Genomic DNA, 6,905 nt, shown 5'->3' with positions numbered 1-6,905 from the left:
TGCACTAGTGAAAGTATGAACCTTAGGCCTTGTTTCCTACCATTGCAATACCGTTTACGCTCACTTTTATCACTAGTTACCTTGCTGTTTTTGTAATTTCAGATTACAAATACCTTTGTCTACCATCCATATTGCACTCGTATCACCATCTCTTCGCCGAACTAGTGCACCTATACAATTTACCATTGTATTGGGTGTGTTGGGGACACAAGAGACTCTTCATTATTTGGTTGCAGGGTTGTTTGAGAGAGACCATCTTCATCCTACGCCTCCTACGGATTGATAAACCTTAGGACATCCACTTGAGGGAAATTTTCTATTGCCCTACAAACCTATGCACTTGCAGCCCCAACAATGTGGACAAGAAGAAGGTTGTGTAGTAGACATCAGCCACCTATGTGCAAAGCAAGTCAATAAAACCAGTCTCGCGTAAGCGTACGCGTAATGTCGGTCCGGGCCGCTTCATCCAACAATACCGCCAAACCAAAGTATGACATGCTGGTAAGCAGTATGACTTGTATCGCCCACAACTTACTTGTGTTCTACTCGTGCATATAACATCTACGCTTAAACCTGGCTCGGATGCCACTGTTGGGGAACGTAGTAATTTCAAAAAAAATCCTACGCACACGCAAGATCATGGTGATACATAGCAACGAGCGGAGAGAGTGTGTCCACGTACCCTCGTAGACCGAAAGCGGAAGCGTTAGGACAACGCGGTTGATGTAGTCGTACGTCTTCACGATCCGACTGATCCAGGTACCGAACGTACGACACCTCCGAGTTCAGCACACATTCAGCTCGATGACGTCCCGCGAACTCCGATCCAGCAGAGCTCCACAGGAGAGTTTCGTCAGCACGACGGCGTGTTGATGGTGATGATGTTGCTACTAACGCAGGGCTTCGCCAAAGCACCACTACAATATTATCAAGGTGTAATATGGTGGATGGGGGCACTGCACACAGCTGGAATAGATCAATAGATCAACTTGTGTGTCTAGAGGTACCCCCTGCCCCCGTATATAAAGGAGCAAGGGAGGAAGCGGCCGGCCAGGAGGAGGGCGCGCTAAGGGGGGAGGCGGCCGGCCAGGAGGAGGGCGCGCTAAGGGGGGAGGCGGCCGGCCAGGAGGAGGGCGCGCCAAGGGGGGAGTCCTACTCCCACCGGGAGTAGGACTCCTCTTTTCCTTGTAGGAGTAGGAGAGGGGAAGGAAGGAAGAGAGGAGAGGAAGGAAAGGGGGGGCGCCGCCCCCCTCCTTGTCCAATTCGGACTAGAGGGGGAGGGGGCGCGCATCCTGCCCTGGCCGCCCCTCCTCTTCTCCACTAGGGCCCATGAGGCCCAATAACCCCCCCCCCCACCCCGGGGGGGGGGTCCGATAACCCCCCAGTACTCCGGTATATGCCCGAACTCACCCGGAACACTTCCGAAGTCCAAACATAGTCATACAGTATATCAATCTTTATGTCTCGACCATTTCGAGACTCCTCATCCTATCCTTGATCATATCCCGGACTCCGAACTATCTTCGGTACATTAAAACACATAAACTCATAACACCGATCGTCACCGAACTTTAAGCGTGCGGACCCTACGGGTTCGAGAACTATGTAGACATGACCGATACACGTTTCCGGTAAATAACCAATAGTGGAACCTGGATGCTCATATTGGTTCCCACATATTCTACGAAGATCTTTATCGGTCAAACCGCATTACAACATACGTTGTTCCCTTTATCATCGGTATGTTACTTGCCCGAGATTCGATTGTCGGTATCTCAATACCTAGTTCAATCTCGTTACCGGCAAGTCTCTTTACTCGTTATGTAATACATCATCTCGCAACTAACTCATTAGTAAGATTGCTTGCAAGGCTTATAGTGATGTGCATTACCGAGAGGGCCCAAAGATACCTCTTCGACAATCGGAGTGACAAATCCTAATCTCAAAATATGCCAACCTAACAAGTACCTTCGGAGACACCTGTAGAGCACCTTTATAATCACCCAGTTATGTTGTGACGTTTCGTAGCACACAAAGTGTTCCTCCGGTAAACGGGAGTTGCATAATCTCATAGTCATAGGAACATGTATAAGTCATTAAGAAAGCAATAGCAACATACTAAATGATCAAGTCTAAGCTAACGGAATGGGTCAAGTCAATCACATCATTCTCCTAATGATGTGATCCCATTGATCAAATGACAACTCATGTCTATGGTCAGGAAACTTAACCATCTTTGATTAACGAGCTAGTCAAGTAGAGGCATACTAGTGACACTATGTTTGTCTATGTATTCACACATGTATTATGTTTCCGGTTAATACAATTCTAGGATGAATAATAAACATTTTATCATGAGATGAGGAAATAAATAATAACTTTATTGTTGCCTCTAGGGCATATTTCCTTTAGATTCCTGCCAAGGTGATGTGTATGCTCCTATAATACCAAGGTTGAAACGTTTGTTCCAAAATGAAGAGCATGCCAAGTCGATGCGATGGCACAGACAAGACCGTAGGAAAGATGGGAAGTTGCGAGTACCCGCTGATGGGTCGCAGTGGAGAAAAATCAAGAGAAAGTACTAGGAGGACTTTGCAGGTGACGCAAGGAATGTATGGTTTGGTCTAAGCGCAGATGGCATTAATCCTTTTGGGGAGCACAGCAACAGCCATAACACGTGACCTGTGACTCTATGTATGTATAACCTTCCTCCTTGGTTGTGCATGAAGCAGAAGTTCATTATGATGCCAGTCCTCATCCAAGTCCCTAAGCAACCCGAAAATGACATTTATGTGTATCTAAGGCCATTAGTTGAAGAACTCTTACATATGTGGAATGAAAAAGGTGTACGTGTGTGGGATGAGCACAAACAGGAAGAATTTGACCTACATGCGTTGCTGTTTGTGACCATCAATGATTGGCCTGCTGTCAATAACCTTACAGGACAGACAAATAAGGTATACGGCGAATGCACGCACTTTTTGGATGATACCGACAGTATATATTTGGATAAGTGTATGAAGAATGTGTACATGGGACGTCCTCGATTTCTTCCGAGCAGGCATCCCGTAAGAAAGAAAGGCAAGCATTTCAAAGGTGAGGCAGATCACCGGACGAGGCCTCGCCACCGTACCGATGATGATGTACATGATATGGTCAAGGATTTGAAGGTAATCTTTGGAAAGGATCCTGGTGGACAACCTGTTCCGAATGACGCTGACGGACGCGCACCCATGTGTAAGAAGAAATCTATATTTTGGGACCTACCTATTGGAAGACCTAGAGGTCCGCTCTACAATCGACGTGATGCATGTGACGAAGAATCTTTGCGTGACCCTGCTTGGCTTCTTGGGCATGTATGGGAAGACAAAAGATACACCGGATGCACAGGAGGACCAGCAACGTATGCATGGAAAGGGCGGCATACATTAGGGTCATGCCAGCTATGCTCTTACCAAAGAAGAGAAGAAAATCTTCTTTGAATGCCTGCTCAGTATGAAGGTACCGTCTGGCTTCTCGTCGAATATAAAGAGAATAATAAATATGGCAGAGAAAAAGTTTCAGAACCTAAAGTCTCATGACTGCCACGTGATTATGACGCAGCTGTTTCTGGTTGCATTGAGAGCATCTCCAACAGGCGCCCAAAAAGAGCTCTGCACACTAAAAGCTTGTTTTTTGGGGCGCCGGACAGCTCCAGCAGAAGCTGTAGCGCTAAAAGTTTTTGGGCGCGCGCTGAAGAACGCTATCGCGCGCAGCATATTTTAGGCACCGGATTGCGTGCGCTTCATAATTTGCAATGTCTTATTTTTGGGTGCGCGTTTTTGGGCGCCTGCTAAAGCAAAGTTGGTCCCGGCGCATTAAAAGTGCTACATTGGCGCGCTATAACTTTTATTGGGCGCGAAATTTTTGTGCGGCCGTTGGAGATGCTCTAAGGGGGCTTCTACCAGAAAATGTTTGATTAGCCATTGTGAAGCTGTGTGCATTCCTCAATGCAATCTCTCAGAAGGTAATCGATCCAGAAATCATACCAAGGTTGGAGAATGATTTGGTGCAATGTCTTGTCAGTTTCGAGTTGGTGTTGCCACAATCCTTCTTCAATATCATGACGCATGTCCTAGTTCACCTATGCGAAGAGATTGCCATTATGGGTCCTGTATTTCTACACAATATGTTCCCCTTTGAGAGGTTCATGGGAGTCTTAAAGAAATAAGTTCATAACCGTGCTAGGCCAGAAGGAAGCATCTCCAAGGGCCATGAAAATGAGGAGGTCATAGAGTTTTGTGTTGACTTTATTCCTGACCTTAAGCCGATTGGTGTTCCTGAATCGCGGCATAAGGGCGGACTGGGTGGAAATGGCACACTAGGATGAGATCAAGTAATATGTATGGATGAGAATTCTCTCACTGAAGCACACTAGACAGTTCTACAAAGTTCTGCCTTGGTGGCTCCGTATATGGAGGAACACAAGAATATTCTAAGCTCCAAATACCCGGAGTAGTCTGAAGACTAGATTACACGTGAACAAACAAGGAATTTCGCCGGTTGGTTGCAGACACGTGCCATGCATGACGCAAATATTGAAGATGACCTGGACTTGCTGTCCCAGTTACCATCTTCGAATATAATGACTTCCAAAGGGTACGAGATAAATGGGAATATATTTTACACGATCGCCCAAGATAAAAAGAGCACCAACCAAAACAGTGGTGTCCGCTTTGATGCAGCAACCAGTAGGGGAAATGGCACGTATTATGGTTACATAGAGGAGATATGGGAACTTGACAATGGATGTGATTTGAAGGTCTCTTTGTCTCGGTGCAAATGGGTCAATACGATAGGAGGCGGCGTAAAGGAAGACTCGTAGTACGGAATAACAACAGTGGATCTCAACAATCTTAGGTAAGTAGACGAACCATTCGTCCTAGCCAATGATGTGGCGCAGGTTTTTTATGTGAAGGACATGTCTACCAAGCCAAGAAAAAGAAAAGCTAAGGAAGCGAATACATCATATGATGAGCCAAAGCGCCACATAGTGCTTTCAGGGAAAAGAAACATCGTGGGAATGGATGACAAGACAGACATGTCAAAAGATTATGAAAAGTTTCATGAAATTGCTCCCTTCAAAGTGAATATTGACCCGAGCATCTTAAATGATGAAGATTGTTCATGGTTACGGCGCAAAGGGACACATGTGAAGAAAAAGTTTCACAGCCAAAGACAGTAGGGAATATTTTTAATAGTTATGGTGCTTATGTGTTTGCATTTGAAACGTTTAATTTTGTGCTTCGGACAAACGTGTACCTTTCTGACTTCATTTGCTAATTTTCAGCTCATTTACTGAACTTTTTGAGCTAAATGACCCTAAAATAGAAAAGCATTACAAATGAACTCTGAAAAGGTTGAAAGTTGGCATTGTATCATCATTTCACCCACATAGAATGTGCCAAAAAGTAGAGAGGGTTACGGCAAAAATTGGATCCACTTCGTGTACAAAATGGACAATCTCTTTCGAAGTATCAGGGTTTCGGACGAAAACGCATCCGTTACAAAGGCATTTCATTTTTTTAAATAACCTAAGTATTATCAAATTGAATATAACAATAAAACACACTAATATTAAACATAATAAAAAAGAATCACTGAAAAATCTAGTTTTAAAGTAAAGTTATTCCCAAAATAGTACTTCACACAAATTTCTTCAAATTTAAACCATTCAAATTTGAAAACTACTTACACTAACAGAAAGTTTGTAGTTTTTGGTACCTAAAACAAAAATATTCACAAAGAAATTCTAAATACAGCAAAAAACAACTCAAAAATAAATGAAAGAAAATAAATAAAGTAGAAAAGAAAAAAAGAAAAAAACAAATTAAAACAAAGCCCGCCTACTAGGCCACAGCGGCCTGCATACGACTAGAAACCAACCTATAGTTCAGCCAGGATGCAGCTCGCTAGCCCAATAATCCCAACAGGGCAGCACATATTGTTTAGGCCACAAGGGCCTCCTTAGAGATGAGCTCAAGGGAGCTACCGCACTGGGGCTTATAAACCAGTGCGGTCGCCCCTCGGCTAGCGAGGTAGGACTAAACTTGCGCACCACCTAGAGCCAGCGCACCCCCTTTAGTACCGGGTCGTGGCTCCAACCGATACTAAAGGGGGGGCCTTTAGTACTGGCTGCAGCCATGACCCGACTAAAGGGGGTCGCTTCCCACCGCTGGCCTGGCCAAATTTGACCTTTAGTACCGGGTCATGGCTTCAACAGGTACTAAAGGCCCCTCCTATATATATAGAACTTACGAAAATTTGCAGTTTCATCTCCACTTCCTCTCCTCTGCTTCGACATCGTCGCCGCCCTCGCCCCGCGCCGTCACCGTATCCATCACCGTCGCCGCTCCCCATCCCCGGTGTCGGTGTCAAAACCGGTGGATCTAAGGTAGGGGGTCCCGGACAGTGCGTCTAAGGCTAATGGTAACAGGAGGCGGGGGACACGATGTTTACCCAGGTTCGGGACCTCTCTATGGAGGTAATACCCTACTTCCTGCTAGATTGATCTTGATGATATGAGTATTACAAGAGTTGATCTACCACGAGATTGATGAGGCTAACCCTAGAAGCTAGCCTATGATTATGATTGTTGTGGTCCTATGGACTAAACCCTCCGGTTTATATAGACATCGGAGGGGGTTAGGGTTACATCAGGTCGGTTACAGAGAAGGGAATCTACATATCTGAATCACCAAGCTTGCCTTCCACTCAAAGGAGTGTCCCACCCGGACACGAGACGAAGTCTTCTGTCTTGTATCTTCATGGTCCAACAGTCCGGCCAAAGTATATAGTCCGGCTGTCCGAGGACCCCTTAATCCAGAACTCCCTCAGTAGCCCCCGAACCAGGCTTCAATGTCGAT

Source organism: Triticum dicoccoides, chromosome 3B, assembly GCF_002162155.2.
Source record: "Triticum dicoccoides isolate Atlit2015 ecotype Zavitan chromosome 3B, WEW_v2.0, whole genome shotgun sequence".
In the NCBI taxonomy this organism is placed as follows: Eukaryota; Viridiplantae; Streptophyta; class Magnoliopsida; order Poales; family Poaceae; genus Triticum; species Triticum dicoccoides.
The sequence above is the reverse complement of the archived record's forward strand: the minus strand, read 5'-3'. Positions refer to the sequence as shown.